We start from the raw sequence: 19,867 nt of genomic DNA on the forward strand, positions 1-19,867 counted from the left end.
GGGGTTCAGTCCTGGCTGCGAGCTTAGCAGTGCACTCTTCCAGGGCAGCCCACCTGGCTTGTATCTAGAATGTGAACACCTAGGCCTTTGTCTCAGTAAATGTTGGTTGAGTGAATGAGGCCATGGAACAAACCTAACTCTGGTTCAGTCTCTTTGCCCATTGGAAGCATTCCTTTGAAGACTTCTCTGTCCCTAGAAATGTATTGTTCCTGGGGCGGCCCCTGTCTTTTAACTCGAAATACCTCCCTGGGTGATCTCACTCACTCAAATGGTTTGATCTATCATCTATTTATTGGTAAATATTAAACTTAACACTTATAGCCTCTTTGTCTCCTTCTGCTTCTCCCTCCCCTTCTCTCCTGTCTGCTTCCTTCCCCTCCTCCCTTCTTGTTCTCCATAATAATTGACCCATTACCGTCCCAAGAGCTCACTAGGTACTTCAAGTAATCTGTGAACTTCAGGGGCACCTGGCTGGCTCAGTCTGTAGAGCAGGTGACTCTTGATCTCAGGCTGGTGAGTTTGAGTCCCATGTTGGGTGTACAGATTAGTTAAAAAAGAAATAAGTAAATAAAAGAGGCAGAGAAACATTCTTTTTAAAAAAGTCTGTGAGCTCCTGAAAACCACTATGGAATATAATTTCCCCTGTTAAATGTGTATAGAAGATAGAAGAGAGAAAGAACAAGCACAAAACAAAATCCCAACATAACACAAAGCAAACAAAACCCAGGTCCTTCTGAGGTCTTCAACCGGGGCTCTTCTGTGTCTTATTTATTCTTCAGCCTTGTCAGTTCGTCTATCCAGCAAAGAGCTTCTCAGATCCTATGCCTCATTCTTTTTTCCCACCTCCACTTCTAGTTCTCATTATTTCACATTTTCTTTACTATGATAAACTGTCCGTTTGTCTCCCTGACTTCGTTGTATTTTCTTCTTTTTCGATTTCTCTATTCTGTTATAGATTAGTCTTCCTAGAAATCTGTTTTTGTCATGATATCTTCTTCCTTCTTGGCACCTAGTATAGAGCGGCTCTGTGCTATGTCCTAGCTCATATGCATTTTACCTCCAGATACTCTTGAGTCTGCAATCCACGGGCCTTATGTCACCTGGGAACCCACCTCTAGACCCGCACAGCCTAACTTGTAGCCACTAGCCACATGTATGATGGAACCCTTGAAATTTGACCTGTGGTCCTGAGGAATTGAACTTTTAATTTATTTAATTTTAATTGGTTGACATTTAAATTTAAAAACTGAAGCAGTTTTTTCAAGGTGATGCAAATATTATTAACAAAATGCTGATTGGTATTTGATTCAGTTACTGGAAAACTTTAAAGTATGTTTGGAACAACTTCGGTATGTGAATTCATCTTTTCAGTTATAAATCTTATAGTATCTAAATACAGATCAAATATTTCTGATGAATTTAGCATGCAAATTGAGATATGCTCTAAGTGTGAAATACACATTAGATGTCAGAGACTTAGTATGAGTAAAAGAATGTCAAGTATCTCAATAGTTTTCCTATATTGAGTTTGTATATAGAAATAACATTTTGGATATATCAAATTCCAGAAAATATATTTTTAAAATGAATTTACAGGTATATGTCATTTTATTGAGCTTCATAGATAGTGTATGTTTAACAAAGTGAAGGTTTGTAGCAATCCTGCATTGAGGTCTGGTGATGTCATTTTTCCAACAGCATTTGCTCACTTTGTGTCTCTGTGACACATTTTGGTAATTCTCGCAATACTACAAACCTTTTCATTATGACTCTATTTGTTATGGTGATCTGTGATCAGGGATTATGACTTGCTGAAGGCTCAGATGATGGTTAGCATTTTTTTAGCAATAAAGTATGTTTTAATTAAGGTATGTACTTTTCTCAGACATCATGCTATCGCACGCTTAACAGACTACAGTATAGTGTAAACAGAACTTATATATGTACTGGGATCACTTTATTGTGATCCGTGCTTTATTGTGGTCTGGAATGGAACCTGCAGTGTCTCCGAGATATGCCTGTAAGCTCTTGCATTTTGCTTTTTTTTAATGGGACTACTAGAAAAGTTTAAATTACATATGTGGTATGCATTGTATTTCTATCAGACAGTGCTATTCTAGAACAATTGGGCCATTTTCCTTATTCTCCCCTCCCTTCAACTTAGATTTTCCAGGGCAGGCTAAATTTTTAATATTTCCTGTAACCACCCTCTTCCCTATTTTCATAAAACTCATACTTGTGAGATAACCTGTTCAAATGAATGGTTTAGAAAATGTGATCCAGGCTTCCGTCCCCTTCAAGTGTTTTCTAATCTTGTTCTTTGCATCCGGGACATCTTTGTTGTCTTTTCCAAAGTCTGTATTATCCTCTGGGTCCAACGAGGTTGACCTGTCCCACCTTACCCCTGTGTCACCCTTGACCATTTGCCACGGGTGGCTGTTTCTTATCTCTCAGTTCCCAGAGCACCTAGAGTTGGTTTCTACATCCTAAGACTCATTGTCACACCCCCACACTGCTTTGCATCACTCTGGTTTCTTACATGTAAATCGTCCCTTCCCTTCTAAAAAGTTCAGTCACTTGAGTCAGGCATCATGCTTTCTTTCTTCTTTGACACACCTACCAGATCTAAACTATTTTTTTTAGCAACACAGAGGCTCAATAAGGACTAGTTGATTAATAACTCAGCACAGGAAAATTCCATATAGTTGAAGTACACCCTTATTCAGTTTCCAAACACTAAATTTGGCAATTTTAATTAAAGAAATATATTTGTATTTTCAAAGATGTGCCTTCGTGGAAACAGAGCTTGCCATCAAGTCAGCAAAGTAAGGCTTTAGTTCTAGTTCTGCCCCTGTGGGCATGTGGCTTTAGATAAGTGTACTTTACCTTTCTGTGACTGACTTGCTTCACCTAGACAACAGATTAGCTCATCTCTAAGGTATATTGCAAATTACATAGTTTATAAGTCTGTGCTGGAAATCTTTCTCAAATGCCATACACAGGACTCTGAATTTTTTAAAAATAGAACATGCTGAACAGATATTAGCATTTTTTAAAATGTCAGAGTCATTATTAAGGATGTCAGTTATTATGCACTGACAGTGTAATGCAGCTAAGGGGTTATTGTGATATGTATGGCTGCTTACTCTCCAGAGCATGTGGTTTTTATTTTTTAATTAATGTCTGCCATTTAATTTCCTCTTCTAATGTCAGGCTATCACCTGTCACTTATTGCTGATGCCAGTTCTGCCTGTATTAATAGCTTCCCTGTCCCCAAACCTAATTTGGGACTTCTAACCTAAGGTGATTTGGGGAAACCCAGTAAGGATAAGCTCATTTGACTTATGTGTGAAATTGGTCATTTAGTCCCTCAGCAACCATGTATTGGGTGCCTGAACCTGTGTGTGAGGCACCAGATGGTGCAGGGGCTAAAGAATTAATAGTTTATGAACTGTCTTAAGCCACTTGGGGGACTTCCCAGTGAGAAAAATATCTGAACGTTAGGGCAGGGCTTCTGCAGGCCGTTTTCTTCACTTCTCGTTTTCCAGCCCCTTTTCTGATGGCTACGTCTCCCAGACAGGTCACCTGTAGATAATACAGAGCTTAATAGTAACAGTGGTTAATCAAGACAGTGAGGATTTCTCCCAGGAATATGCAGAGACAAGTAACACAGGACAGAAAATGCAGAAATAGATTCCATGTTTAAAAAGGAACTGGGTTTATACAGAAGTAATCTCCTTAAACAGAGAGAAAAGGAGGAGTTATTTACTGTCTCATTTAATTCATGCAATAAGCTCATGAGCCAGGTAACATTATTCTCCCTATTTTATAGATAGGGTAAAGAAAAGATTCAGAGACTTGGCCAAAGTGGTAGATCTGGGAGAAAGTGTATTCTCTTTGTTCTATTACTACCCATCCTCAGTCCTGGGTTATTTGATGTGTTAAAAGATCTGAACTCTTCCTGGTGGTCAAAGGAAGCAAATAGAAAAGCGCTTCTCAATCACTTCTCAATTTTACCCCCCAAGGATATTTAACAATATCTGGAGACATTTTTGGTTGTGACAACTGTAGTGGGAGGGTTGCTATTGGTATCTAGTAGGTGGAGACCAGAGATGCTGCTAAGTACCCTGCAACACAGGACAACCCCCAAGAAGGATCTGGCCCAAAACATTAATAATGCCAAGGTTAAGTAACCCTACAGTAGATAAAAGAAAACTCTTAGTCCTTCCCTGGTTATGTGGATTAGATTAAAATAAACAATGTATTTAAAGTCTGTTTTTTATTCCTTTTTTGTGTGTGTCATACCATACTGAAGCAGGAAACAAGTGGGAGGAAGGTGGGAAAAAGCTTCTTATGCTTAGATATACCTGGAGCCATTTTCATTTTATCTTTCCTGTAGGAAGACAAGTAAAATCTAAAGAGCCGCTATATATCTGTAGTAGACATTACTAATATTTGCCACCAAGATTTCTGATCCTCCTTTTCTTGGTTGGGGGCACATGCTCTCTTGAAGTTAGATGTTGTCATATGACTGAAATGTGAGTTATGGATGGAAGCCAGTTCATGATTTTCCATGTTCTCTTCCGAGGCCACAGCAATCATGGGAGTATATGCTGGGATGGAGAAACCGTAAAATCTAAGCAATGTGGAAAATTGTGCCAACACGTGAGGAACAGCAATCCTGCGCAATCTCCCAGATCTCCTAAAGACTTTGAGTAAGAAATAATCTTTTGTTGTGTTACACGAGTGAGAACTTTGGAATTATTACTTTAGCATATTCTAACTTATCCTAATATATCCAAGTTAATTAGCAAGTACTCTGGAATTCTTCAACCCCAAAATTTCAGGGTTGTTACTTTTGCCTTGGGAATCAGGATATATTAATATTTCACCTACGTATTCATTCCCACTGCTTTGTCAAATTCTGATTCACATTGAGGTCCTAGAGAGATGTTAGTCTCTATAAAACTTCAATGACTCTGCAGTAAGCACCAGATGTTCTCACATATAGTTGTTGGGTGGGTATGTGAAGGAATATTTTTTTAGGCTTTGGAAATACACCTTATGTCTGTAATCATTTATTTTGGCATTAGAATATGTTCTGATTTGTGACATCCCAAGCTTGATGACTTTTACCTGCTTATTATATAAATTCTATTATGTAAGATATAAAGTAGATTTTATTTAGTTTCCTGAATTTCTAGATTAAAATTGTGAAAATTCTAGTATAGTGGTAATCAACCTCTCCCTCTTCCAATCACTTTACTCTTTCTTTCACTGTAATTTGAATCAAAATCATGTCATTATTTCTCTGACCTTTTGGAAACAGTACACTTTTCTTTTGTAAGTTAAAGATCTGAAGACGAAAGACCAGTCTTTTCTATTAAAGTTAGCACCAGGACTTTTGTAATGTTACTTTATCTCTACAGTCCAATGTGATTTTTACTGACCCCCTTCTATAAGTGTATTCATTTTAACTTATACCTAACATAGTTATTATTGCATTTATTTACCTACCCAAGAGTATTTACTTCACTGCAATCCTACACCTTTGTTGTATGAGCTATAAGTGTAACCCCAGGGTCGACTGCCTAGAAATCCCCCAGTCTTTCTGCCTTATGGGAGTTGCGTCTCTTTTCCCTTCGATGTCAAGTAAACTGTCCTGAGACACAATGCCTCAGGTGGGAGAAAATCTAACATGCTGATCAAGCTGTCTGGGTGGTTCTCTGCATCTGACTTCCTTGTGGTCAGTCCATGCTGTGGCTTCTTTCCTTGTCACCCCCTGAACCCTGGCAGCTACTGTCTTCTCAGGTATCACCTGTGCTGTCTCCATGGCTGCCTTGCCTCTGGCTTGGAGTACTGTTCTGCACCAACACAGAGTGCTCCTGGGGCAGATTTCTTTGGAGGGTTTAGGGGGAATAGAGGAGTATCACGACTCAGAATAGTCAAGACTCGCCTTATAAAATAGAATCACAGGCACTCCAGTTCTCAAGAATCCCTTGGCCAACCCTCATCACTGGGAATCGCTCAGTGGGTGTCTTTCTTCTCTGGCCCCAGCATGTCCCCCTGATACTGGGCTTTCTTTCATTATTACACTCTCCTCACATGTCCCCTTCCCTCGTTTCTCAGGGCCCTCCCTCGCTCTCTATCCAGTTCTCCTTTGAAACCCATAATTGCCTTTACTGTAGCATATACTACAATTTGACTTTCCCAATCTTTAACTCAACCCTGGTCCTGCTTTTTCATTTTATAAACTTCAGCCAGACCTTCTGCCAAACAAAGGCCATCTACTCTGGGTAGACACCCTTCAGAAACATATGCTTTCAGATTAGCATTTTCTTTAATCTGTCACATTGTTAAGAATGAGAGTTCCTTTTTTTAAAAAAGATTTTATTTATTTGAGAGAGAGAGTGAGCAAGCGAGTGAGCAAGAGAGAGAGAGAGAGCACCAGCCAGGGGAGGGGCAGAGAAGCAGACTCCCTGCTGATGGGGGAGCCCAATGTGGGACTCGATCCCAGGACTCTGGGATCATAACCTGAGCCGAAGGCAGACGCTCAACTGACTGAGCCACCCAGGCGCCCAAGAACGAGAGTTCCTAATTTCTCAGAACAAGAGTTCCTAATTTCTCAATGAGGAGCAAGCAACATAAAGTATCAAGGCATTTGAGAAGCCTAAGAAGGCGTAGACAACTTTGTGGGCAACAGTAGCAGGTGAGAGTACAACTAAGTTGTTGAATTGCAGCTGATGGGATCAGAGTAGTCAGAATGGGCCATGTGATGGAAGCTCTTGGGAAATATCATGTGGGCAGAAGGATACTGTTGAAAGATGTAAAGGAGCAGAACATCATGCTCAAAACTAGAACGATCACTCTGGCTTCAGTCAGAGGGCCACAGTTTGTGTGGAATCAGAGAGAACAGTTATAAGACTTTTACTCCAAAAGGAAACATAAAATGCCTGAGCTGAGGCAGGACAAGGGTAGTGGGGTGAAATGAATTTGAAGCTATTAAGAAGGTGGGATTAAAGGGGTTTGCAGCTGGATGGGCAGATGAGTCAGTGGGACCTGCTTGAGCAGTGTAGGGGGTGATAGTATGCCCTCCGAGATAAGGGAATGAGGGAGGAGGAGCACTTTGGGGTGAAGGTGGAGAAAATCAGGGACTCAGTTATGGCTGTGTTTAGTTTGAGGTGCCCTCTTGCAGATGTTGAGTAGGCAGCTGTAGACTCACGATGCTGACACCTATAGATTTATCATACTCTGTTTTAAATGTTCTCGAGGGTCATGAGGTTGCTAAAACACAAACATAAATCAAGAGACAAAGGATTGGTGTTTCAGAGTGAATCATGTGGCCCGTGAGTAAGACTCACACATCTACTTTTTAAAAAAAATTGTTTATTTAAATTCAATTTAATTAACATATACTGTATCATTAGTTTTAGAGGTAGAATTCAGTGACTCATCAGTTGAATACAACACCCAGTGCTCATCACCACAAGCACCCTCCCTCATGCCCATTACCCACTCACCCCGTCCCCCTACTCACATATCTACTTTTTATGGGATGAGTTGAATCCAGGAAGGCTGGGCTCTGGGACAATGGGGAGAAGTCGAGGCTAGTAGGGTGAGAAGGAGGAGGCGATAAATACAGTGGAAACATGTGGGGTTTGAGTGGCAAGAGCGACATACAAAAGCCACTAGAAAGTCAGTACTGGGGCTGGATTAGGGAAACAAGTCTAGTCTGTTTTGCCAAACTGCTGCCTTTGATTTCTTAGCTCTGTTAAATGGGGTGGAACCGAGAAGCAGGCCCTGGCATTTTGAGTTTGCTCTACTTTCTACAAAGCACCCTGTTAAAATTGGCAGAAGCAGGTAGCTCTTTAATAATCTGCAAAGGGATGGAGGTGAGTAATCCACTTAGAAAAAGAGGATAAAATCTAACCCACATCAGGGCGCCTGGGTGGCTCAGTTGGTTAAGCGACTGCCTTCGGCTCAGGTCATGATCCTGGGGTCCTGGGATCGAGTCCCGCATTAGGCTCCCTGCTCAGCAGGGAGTCTGCGTCTCCCTCTGACCCTCCCCCCTCTCATGTGCTCTCTCTCTCTCATTCTCTCTCTCAAATAAATAAATAAAATCTTTAAAAAAAAAAATCTAACCCACATCAGTAGAACTATAACTTTGTTGTCTCTACATGCTGTGGGTGAAAAACAAGCATGGTGTTTGAAGCCAGAAGCATGCTAAATTTTCACTTCTTACAGTTTAATTTTTCTTATTTTAATTTTGCTGATGTCTATGTGATGTTTCCCAACACACTCCATCCCCCAAAAAATCTTGGCAAGAGTTTCTCCTCCCTCACACTCCTTTGCCACCCCCAACTCCTGTGCCATGTACACACACCCAAAGAATTATTATTAGGTAATTTAACTCAAAAAGTCATTTCAGAATATAATTTCTTTTTTGGTGAAGAAACACATGGTGATCATTTTAAAATTTTGAGTGGCTAACGGAATTTCTGAGGTCTTTAAGACAATCGATTAAACTGGAGTCTTGTTCTGCACTTACATATGCCAGCACCAAGTTCATTGCTGAAATCCAAGTACCATCTGTGCTTTGTCCTAGCACCAAACATGCCTATGGTTAGTTGACAGGTCTTGAAATCCCTGGGTGATCTGCACATCTTGTCCTTTGGAATAAAAGTCTCTCCCTTTAGGGGAGCTTGAGCCTGAATTGTTCATAACAAAATCCTTTTGGTGTATACAAAACAGTAGGTTTCTTGGAGTCCAGAGACAAATTTGTGAGGTCGGGACCACAGCATGGCCCAACTGACTCTTTTCTACAAATGGAAGCATCTTAGCTTTCAAAATGAAGCTTAGTTGTCATATACTGACATGAAGAGAATTTATTCAAGTCTCAGCAGTACCTAGATCTGAAGATACCAGCACCGGTGCCCCAATTTTTCCAGAATTTCTTGTATTTGGTGCATACTGAATCCTTTCTTTCTGCAATATATCTCTAAGGCCCATAGTAGAAACTGTTGCCTGGTGACTTTAAAGGGGAGGGTTGATTGACTGAAGGCCTGTATATTTCTTTTTTTTTTTAAGATTTTATTTGTTTATTTCAGAGAGAGAGAGCAAGAGAGAGCATGAGTGGGGGCAGGGGAGGGACAGAGGAAGAGGGAGAAACAGGCTCCCCGCTGAGCAGGGAGCCAAATGTGGGACTCCATCCCAGGACCCCGGGATCATGACCTGAGCTGAAGGCAGACAGTTAACCAACTGAACCACCCAGGCGCCCCAGGGCCTGTATATTTCTTGGGTTGTTTGATTGCACTTCAGCTTAGAAAACAAAAGAAAGAGGGTACCAAATCCAATTATCTAATATCCTCATTCACCTATGTGTCCTCAGGCACATTCATTCAATTTGGCCCAAACCGAACTTACTATCTCTGCCCACAGTGTTGCTCTCCTTGCACATTCCTGTCCTGATAGAGAGTACTGCCATCCACCTGGACACTCAACTGAGAAGGATGGGAGTTATCCAAGGCATCTCCTGCTTCTTCACCAGTCTCCAGATTCTCTTGGTTCTATCTTTACAATGTCTTACTTCCATTCTCTTGTCTGCTTTCCCACCCTTGAATGAAGGTCCCCACCATGTCTTATGTAGTCTATAGTAATAGTGTTCTATTGAGCTTTTCTGCCTCTCAGCAGCTTATCACCCCTGATCTCAGCAATTGGCCTTGTCCTCCTTAGAGAATGGCCCTTCTGTGTTGCAAATCTGGTTGTTTTATTACAGTTCAAGACCCCTCAGTGATTTCTCATGACTCCAAGATGATGTCTGAACTCTTTAGCATGATCTTCAAGGTTTTCTCTCTATGGCTTGGTCACTGCTTGCCTTTATTACTCCATGATCCACCATTCTGCTGGGTGGCCCAGTGTCTCAACCCTGTCACATGATGCCATGTGATGATCCTGTAACACACCCAAGTTCCACGGAGTTGCCATTTGTTTCACGTGCCCTGCATATTCCGTTCTCTCTGCCTGGAGTGTCCTTCCTCTTGTCCTCTGACAGGGAAAGTCTAGTATGTGTTTATGTGTATTGGATCATAATAAAACTGTATATCCTTCTGGGGGTCGTGTTTTTGAAAGTTTAAAAAACATAGCTCTAGCACATGATCATGATTTCTAAATCTCCTTTAGTCTAAAAATGACCACTGGCCCCTTGTACACATACACAAACAAAACAAAAGAGAAAAAAGTTTCATGAAGTATTTACCTTTATTACCTGGCAGGCATTCTGATATTTTCTATTCTAATTAGTCTATCCCATTCTATGTTGTTTTTTGGTTTTTTTTTTTTTTAAAGATTTTATTTATTTATTTGACAGAGAGGCAGCGAGAGAGGGAACACAAGCAAGGGGAGTGTGAGAGGGAGAAGCAGGCTTCCCGCGGAGCAGGGAGCCCGATGCGGGGCTCGATCCCAGGACCCCGGGATCATGACCTGAGCCGAAGGCAGACGCTTAACGACTGAGCCACCCAGGTGCCCCCCATTCTATGTTGTTTTTTAAACAACCCTGGTTATAGTTATTCTTGGCCCTACCAAGAAACAACTGTAAGAGGGAGCCATGAATGCTTGGTGGGATCTGTATCAAGCTGATGAATAGAATTCCTTGCATTTTAAAGAACTGAAACAAGTGTGACAAGCAGCTCAATTCTGACTCTTCCAAGAGCCGAATGAAGTTACCTAATTAACAGAGCAGGAACTCAGAGACTGGAGTGGCGGATGACCATTCAGAGCCAGTGACTGGTTTGAGGGACTTGCAAGCCTATGCTATGGCCCCATCACTTGAGAATATTCCAGCAGCCACACTGGGGGTCAGTCACATCAGTGTAGTGCTTCTGCTTCAGTTAGGTCCACTGCTCTGCTTGTTTACTGTGCATGGCACACCGACTGATAATTAGCGGCTGAGCGTGCAAAGTCCGTGCAGAATTTAAATTCCTTACCTAATGAGCAGTGATGTTTGTCAAGAGAACACTGTTGTTTACTCTATTGGATTTCACATGCAAAAATATTCTTTGGTATTCTTGCAACCATGGGAGAAGGGAAGAGGAAATTAGAGATCAAGGCAGATGCAAAGAGGCCAAAATGACAAGTAAGATAACTTTCAAATATATTGTAAGCCAAATTTTAAATGAAATTATTTAATTATTAAGTTAATGAAATCTAATTGTTTATTAAATTAGAACATTTATCTTTTGTTCCCTCAGCAGGCACAGAATATATGTAGGTTCAACGTAAGAGAAGATTTCAGCTCGTCAGTACCTAATTTCAGTACTTCCTGTATTGGCTTCCTAGGGCTGTTGTAACAAAGTTTTACAAACTGGGTGGCTTAAAACAATAGGAATTTATTCTCTCATGGTTCCAGAGGTTAAAAGTCTGAAAGCAAGACCATGTTCTCTGAAGGCCCTAGGGGAGGATCTTTCCTTGCCTCTCCCTAACTTCTGATGGTTTCCTGGCAATCATTGGCTTCCCTTGGCTGATAGATGCATCACTCCAATCTCTGTCTCCTCCATCTTCACATGGCAATTTCTCTTTGTATCTCTGTCTTCACGTGCTGTTCTCTCTGTCCTTCTTAGTCCAGGCTGATAGTGTTTTTGCTGATATAAAATTCTCAATAATTTGACAGTTTTCTGGTGAGATTCATGGGAGTCCTAGCCATTGGACATAAGGGTCCTCCACAGATCCTTCCTGGATGACCCCATCTTTATTCCTGGCTTCTGCCAGGATGGTTGATTGGATCCATTAATCAGGTGTCCAGTCTCTTAAACAAACTATTATCCAGCCACACCCTTGGTGTTCTCTCCAGAGCACATTTTGTCATCTTTTGCTATCTGAATAAGCAGAGAATTTTTCAGATCATCAAGTGCTGGTCCCTTTTTGTTTGACAATTCTTTCTCAATCTATCCCTTTCCTTTAGCATTTTATTATAAGCAGCAAGGAGAAACTGGGCCATACCTTCCATCATTTGCTTGGAAATCTCCTCAGCCACATGTCCGAGTTCATCACTTGTAAGTTCTATTTGCCATAAAACTCTAGGATACAATGCAACCAAGTTCTTTACCACTTTATAGAAAGATCAACTGATTGTATATGTTAATCACGCCTACAAAATACCTTCACATAAACATATAAATTAGTGTTTGATTAAATAACTAGTTACTCTAGCCTAGCCAAGTTGGTAAATAAAACTAACCATCACACCCCCAAAGTCAGACTTGGTCACATTCTGTCATGAATAATCAATAAGTATCTGATCTTTTATAAGATAAAGTATTACTTACTTATGCTTTTATTTGTGAGTTTTAGGCTTCATACTTAGAAGTCTCTTGTATTTGTTTTATAGCCTTGCTTTGTAATACATATGATTTTGAAAACGCTAGTTATTAAATACTCTTCTCTTGAATATCATGCCTCTGTGTGAAACATATTACTTTGTTGCATTAAGAAAAGTATTTTGAGGGGCACCTGGGTGGCTCAGTCGTTAAGCGTCTACCTTCGGCTCAGGTCATGATCCCGGGGTCCTGGGATCGAGCCCCCCATCGGGCTCCCTGCTCAGCAGGAAGCCTGCTTCTCCTTCTCCCACTCCCGCTGCTTGTGTTCCCTTTCTCGCTATATCTCTCTTTATCAAATAAATAAATAAAATCTTTTTTAAAAAAAGAAAAGCATTTTGAATTTTTAAAATTTCTTTAATGAAATTGAGGTTTTTTTTTTATCACATGCAGTCTTCACACCCACTTGCATGATATGGTACAACATTAGGGCTGGCAAAACACAAATCGCAGTGCTATGTGCTTTCTCGCTCAGGGCTTACAGTATCAAGAGGCACAAGAGTGGATCCAGATGATAGAAGGAACACTTGGCTACCTGTTAGAATCACCTGGGTAGTTTTAAAAATCCCAGACCCATTAAATCAGAAGGTCTAGGGGTGGTAGCCAGGTGTTAGTATTTTTTAAAGTTCTCCAGAGGTGGTGGTTTAAAAATACACCCATAAATTCTTTGATACTCCTTTCTTCAACAGGTAAAAGTTAATTCCTCCCTTATTGAGAGTGGGCTAGACTTAGTAACTTGTTTCTCACAAGAGCATATGGTAGTAGTGATTGTGTGTGATTCCTAAAACAAGTCATAAAACACTACGAGGCTTCCTCCTGGCTTTTTCTCTTGAGCCACATGCTTTGGGGGAAGTGGGCTACCATGGTCATGAGGACACGCAAGCAGCTCTAGAGAGTCCCAGGTTATAAGTAACTGTGAGGCCTCCTACCAACGGTCAGCAAGGAACTGAGGCCTTTGCAATGGTTTATTTTATGTGTTGAAGGGAAGGAAAAATTCTTACTCCACCCTTCAAGGTCTTCCAGATGGACTAAGAATTAAATTGACATGAGCCAGACTAACAGGAGAAAAAAACCCAAGTTTTATTACATGTGCACAGAGGCCCCTAATTAAATTGAGACCTAAAGACATGACCAAGGCACACAAGTTTTATACTTCTTAGGCAAAGAGACAATATATCTGGGAGGAACTGACAGGACAAAGAAAACTTAACTTTGGGATCTTTGATAAGTAAGGAATTCTAAACAGAATTTGGGCTAGGGTAGTAAATTAGTAGAAAGTAACAAGGGTTGTTTATACAGCTTTCTCGGCCCTGAATTTCCTATCTCTGGTGATAAGGATGTCTCTTTACCTCCTAATACAGGGAGGGTACCTTTCACATGGGAGATTTATTTCTTGCTTTCAGGCGGACAAATGAGGGTCTGAGTGTCCTTCTTGTAAAGGCTGTCTCTTAAGTAGCTTTTCCTTAAAATAATCATAAAATAATAATTTTGGAGCCTGCCCTTGGGCCCTATAGGTGCAACTTGACTGAGCCACAGAGTTCCCTGACATTTGGACAAATATTATTCTGGGTGTGTCTGTGAGGGTGTTTCTGGATAAGGTTAACATTTGAATAGGTAGGCTGAGTAAAGCAGATTGGCATTCCTAATGTTGGTGGCCCTCATCCAATCCACTGAAGACCTGAATAGAACAAAAAGACTGAGAGGGAACTCCTTTTGCCTGAGTGCTTGAACTGGGACATCAGTCTTTTCCTGCCTTTGGACTTGAACTGAAATATATATTCTTCTTGCGTGTCAAGCCTGCTGGCTTTTGGACTGGAACTGACACCATTAGCTCTCCTGGGTCTCCAGCTTGCTAACTACAGATCTTGGGACTTCGCAGCTTCTGTAATCATGTAAGCAAATTCCTCATTTTATATATATTTGTATCCTATTGGATCCTCCCTGGAGAAGCCTGTCTAATACAGCCTTCTGCCAATAGCCGTGCAAGAGCACCATCTTGGAAGCCCCATTCAAGCCTTCAGATGATGGCAGCCCAGCAACCTCATAAGAATTCCTGAGCCAGAACCCTGAACTAAGCTACTCCCAAATTCCTGATCCATAGAAACTGTATGGGATAATAAATGCTTGTTGTTTTAAGCTACTAAGTTTTGTGGTAATTTGTTATATAGCAGTAGATTAGTACCACACTAGGTGATAGCAATATACAGCTAAGCTTAAGGAGTACCACCTTATTCTTCTGTCAGTAAGAATCATGAAATACTTGCCTTTGAGTAGAGGGATCTTGACCACTTATTTGTGTTGTAAGAGATCTATCAAATGTCTAACTGAAGCAACAGATCTGTTGTGCTAACTCTTCTGTACTTCTCGATATTTTCAAGTTTCTCCTTATGTCCAATCAAATCCTCCATCAGTGATCTTACCTGGACTGTGTTACATTGACCTGGCCCTTTCCTCTGTGCACTCAGAATTGACTTCCTAGTGCTAGTAATTCTGGTATCTTATGTTTGGGTGTAGACATCTTTGTGTTTGGGAGAGGGTAAAAACCCTATGAAAGACATAATTTTGTTCTAAATTTCTCTGCTTGTTTGAGCCTTTCTTCTTGATTTTCAGAAGAAAATCCCATTGGAAAAATAATAAAAACCGCTAGACACAAATTACCTGAATTTTCTTGTCATCAAACTGCCTTTGTATGCAATCTTTTCTCTCCTCTGGCTATTATTCTTGAAGAGTTGATGTCCTCTTTTCATAGACTAATGTTTCCACCTATGCTCTGCATCACATTGTCTCCTCCTCTTCTCAGGGGCTGGTCGGCATCTTCACTGCTTCCCCTCTTCTGGCTTCTTCTCATTGAAACTACTCATGACTTAAGGACTGGACTCTTTCCTCATTTGAACTCTAGTCTTCTAGAAGGCAAGAGCAGTGTCTTATTAATGAAGGAAGATTCATTGAATATAGGAGTGAGCATATTAGTTGTGAAAATATTGAAATACTTAATGAAGAATAGAGTTACTCTTTTTTCATATCTAGCCCCAAATTTGTATTTCATTTTGTTGAAAAGGAAAACTAAGATGAAAGTTAGAGCCTCTTTTCCAGAGATGTAGTAAAAGGAGCTACAGATGTATTAAACTTAAAATAGAGATATATTTGGCTGGTGGTCAACTACCAGTTTGGCAACCTAATGGCCATTTGATAGCATTTAAAGCATTATACTGAAACAAGAAGCTGGAGATTCAAGACACTTTTTCTCTTATTGATACATGAGTATTCTTGATTTCTTGTTATTTTGCAGAGTCAGAAAGGCACGTCCACTCAAAGTGCCTAATGAAATTTTCCCTAGGAAGCAGAGTAACAGCCATTATTAGGTGTGAGAATCACTGTAGCAGGGTGGCTACCATCCCTCTCAATCACACCCTTTATTATAGTCCCCTTTTGAAATGTAAACTACAAACTGACTACATCATTGGATTCTTCCATCGCACCCAATAATATTGTGCCTATTTTCTCCTTATTCTACAGGCCTTTTTTTGGTTTTTGTTTTTGAAGGTCCATTTATTGCCGTGACTTAGAGAGGGTCAACAAGACAGACAGGAAAGAACATGGACTTTGTATTTAATGAGAGTTAGTTGAATTTTGGTTCTGCCATTTATTAGCTATGTGACTTTTGGGAAGTTATTTGGTCTTTCAAAATCTCTTTCAAAATTTAAAAATGTCCTCATCAGTAAAAATTATGTATGGCTCAGAGTTGTCATGGACATTAAATGAGATAATTTTAAAACATTTGTTATGGTGGCAGTTTCATTGCATTCTATATTCACAGATGACTTCCAAACATATGTGACCCCAGTTTTCTCCCTAGATCCAAATCCATGATTACAACTGCATATCTGAAAGGCATCTCATAAAGGTATCTTCAATACAGTGACTCAACTCATTATCTTTCCTTTCATCCTTTCTCTTCTGGTATTCTCTAGCTTAATTAAGAGCAACATCATTCGGTTATCCAACCTAAAACATCTTTGCATCATCATGCATCTTTCATCTTCCTCTCCCTCAGTCTTCATCCCCAGGATCTGTCAGTCAACAAACTGTTGATTTTCTCTAAGGCACTTTATTTATTTATTTATTTATTTATTTATTTATTTATTTCATTTTATTATTTATTTATTTATTTTTATTTGTTTTTATTATGTTCAGTTAGCCACCATATAGTACATCATAATTTTTTGATGTAGTGTTTAATGATTCATTAGTTGCATATAACACCCAGTGCTCATCACAACACGTGTCCCCCTTAATACCCATACCCCAGCTACCCCATCCTCCATCCCCCTCCCCTCTGAAACCCTCAGTTTGTTTCCAGGAGTCCATAGTCTTTCATGGTTTTTCTCCCTCTCTGATTTCTTCCCCTTCACATTCAGTTTTCCTTCCCTTCCCCTATGGTCCTCCATGCTTTTCCTTATGTTCCACATATGAGTGAAACCATATGATAATTGACTTTCTCTGCTTGACTTATTTGACTTAGCATAATCCCCTCCTGTTCCATCCATGTAGATGCGAATGGTGGGTATTCATCCTTTCTGATGGCTGAGTAATATTCCATTGTATCTAAGGTACTTTAAAAATATAAGCTGTCCTCTTCCTCCCCATTTCTACCACTTTGGTTCTGACTCTTGACTCTTCAGCCTGGCCATTGCCTGGGTCCATGTAAACAAAAGCATGTCATTCATCTGCTTACACACAAGACACATTTGTAATAGTGTCTTAGAGGACCCCAACAGCTCTTGTGGCTTCTGCAGATCCCCCTCAGTGCTTGCCAAGGATCATGCATTTGATGCTGTGGACCCCAGTAGCCTGAGCCAATGAGTCACCACAACCCACTGGACCCAGAGTCTCCACACACCTCTTCAGTTGGCACCTTGCATCGCTAGACCCAGGGTCACAGCATACTCCAGTGTGATGCCACCTGCAGGTAAAGGTCTTTCCTTACTAAAATCAGCCCATAAAGTCTGGAAGAGATGACTTTTTCTTCAAATGTGCAGACAACTATGGAAGGCTATAGGGATCACAAAGAATCAAGGAAATATGACTCCACTAAAGGAACACAGTAACCTCTTAGTAATTGGCCCCTAAAGAAGTGGAGATACAGGAATTGCTCAACAAAGAACTCAAAATAATTGTTCTGAAGATGATTAGAGAACTAAGTACAAGACAACACAGTTAAGCAATTTAATGAGATCAAGGCAACACTCCAAGAACAAAGTTAGAAGTTCAACAAAAAGAGAGAAAACAAAAAAGACCCAAACAGAAATTTTGGAAGTTGAGAAACAATGACTGGACTGAAATTCCATAGAGAGCTTCAGCAGCAGACAGGACCAGAGAGAAGAAAGAGTCAGTCAGCTCAAAGACAGATCGTTTGAAATCATCCAATTAGAGGAACAAAAAGAAAAAGGAATGAAAAGAAATGAAGAAAGCCTATGGGCCTTAGGGACACACCACTAAGAGAAATAATCTATACATCATAGGAGTCCCAGAAGAAGAAGAGAGGGAGAAAGGGACAGAAAGTGTATTTAAAAAAATAGTGGCTGAGAACTTCCCAAACCTGGGGAGAGACTTGGAAATCTAAGTTCATGAAGCTAATAGGCACCCCCAAAATTTCAATCCAAAGCAGTTGTCCCCAAGACACATTATAATAACACTGTCTAAAAATCAAAGACAAAGAGAAGTTTTAAAACAGTAGGAAAAAAAATTCTCTTGTACAACTGACCCCGTATAAGGCTAGTAGATTTCTCAGCAGAAACCTTGCCAGCCAGGAGAGAATTGGATGATATATTCAAAGTGCCAAAAGAAAAAAAAAACCTGCCAGCCAAGAATAGTTTACCCACCAAAATTGTCCTTCAGAAATAAGGGTAAGATAAAGACTTTCCCTAAGAACAAAAGCTGAAGGAGTTTATCACTGCTAGACCTGCCTTAAAGGAAATGCTGGAAAGAATTCTTCAAGCTGAAATGAAAGTACACTAACTAGTAATATGAAAACACGAAAATATACAACACACTGGTAAAGGTAAATATATATAGCCAGATTCAAATCCTCTCCTGAAATATGGTGGGGTATTAACCACTTAACTTTATTATAAAGATTAAAAGTATTAAAAATAGCAATAACTACAATAACTTGTTAATGGGTGCATAATATAAAAAGATGTAAATTGTGGCATCAAAAACCTAAACTGTGAGGGTGGGTGTAAAAGGAAGGAGTTTTGTGTATAATCAAAGTTAAGTTCTTAGCAGCTTAAAATAGACTGTTGTATCTATTAAGATGTTTCAAGTAAGCCTAAGGGTAACCACAGAGCAAAATCCTATAGCAGATCTGTACAAGATTAAGAGAAGGGAATCAAAGCATACCACTTCAGAAAATTATCAGTTTACAAAGGAAGACGGCAAGAGAGGAAGAAAGGAACAAGGGAACTACAAAAAAGCCAGAAAACAATTAACAAGATGGCAATAGCAAGTTCTTACCTATCAATAATTACTTCAAATGTAAGTGGAATAAATTCTCCAACTCAAAAAGGCACAGAGTGGCTGAATGGATTAAAAAAAAAACAAAACCAGACCCAACGATATGCTGCTGTTGAGACGCTGAAAGTGAGGAATGGGAAAAGATGTTTCATGCAAATGGAAACTAAGAGAGCAGGGGTAGCTATACTTATATAAGACAAAATAGACTTTGAGTCAAATACTGTAATAAGAGCAAAGAAAGTAATTATGTATCAATAAAGGGATCAGTTCATAAAGAGGATACAACAATTGTGAATACATATCCCCCTAATATCAGAGCACCTAAATAATATATTAAGCAAATACTAGCAGATCTGAAGGGAGTAGTAGCCAATAATACAATAAGAGTAGGGGACTTCAGTACTTCACTTTCAAAACAACCTAAGTGTCTGTCAATGGATGAATGAATAAAGAAGATGTGGAATATATGTATACAATGAAAGATTATTCAGCCACAGAAAGAAGGAAATCCTGCCATTTATGATAACATGGATAGATCTTAAGAGCATTATGCTAAGTGAAATAAGTCAGAGAAATACAAATACTATCTGATCTTACTTATATAGGGAATCTAAAAACATTGAACTCATGGAAACAGAGTGAGTGGTAGTTGTCAGAGGCTGAAGGATGAGGGAAATCAGGAGATGTTGGTCAAAGCACACACACTTATAAGCATACAACTGAAAGATAAATAAGTTCTGAGCATCTATTATACATCATGGTGACTATAGTTAACAATACTATACTGTATTCTTGAAAGTTGCTATGAGAATAGAGCTTTAATGTTCTCACTATAACAACAGTAACAACAAGAACAACAAAATGGTAATTATGTGAGAGAAAGGATGTGTTAAGTAACTGTTGGGGTAAACATTTTGCAATGTATACATGTCTCAAATCATCACATTAAACTTACACAATGGTATATATTAATTACATCTCAA

The sequence above is a fragment of the Halichoerus grypus genome, chromosome X (genome assembly GCF_964656455.1).
Source record: "Halichoerus grypus chromosome X, mHalGry1.hap1.1, whole genome shotgun sequence".
Lineage (NCBI taxonomy): Eukaryota > Metazoa > Chordata > Mammalia > Carnivora > Phocidae > Halichoerus > Halichoerus grypus.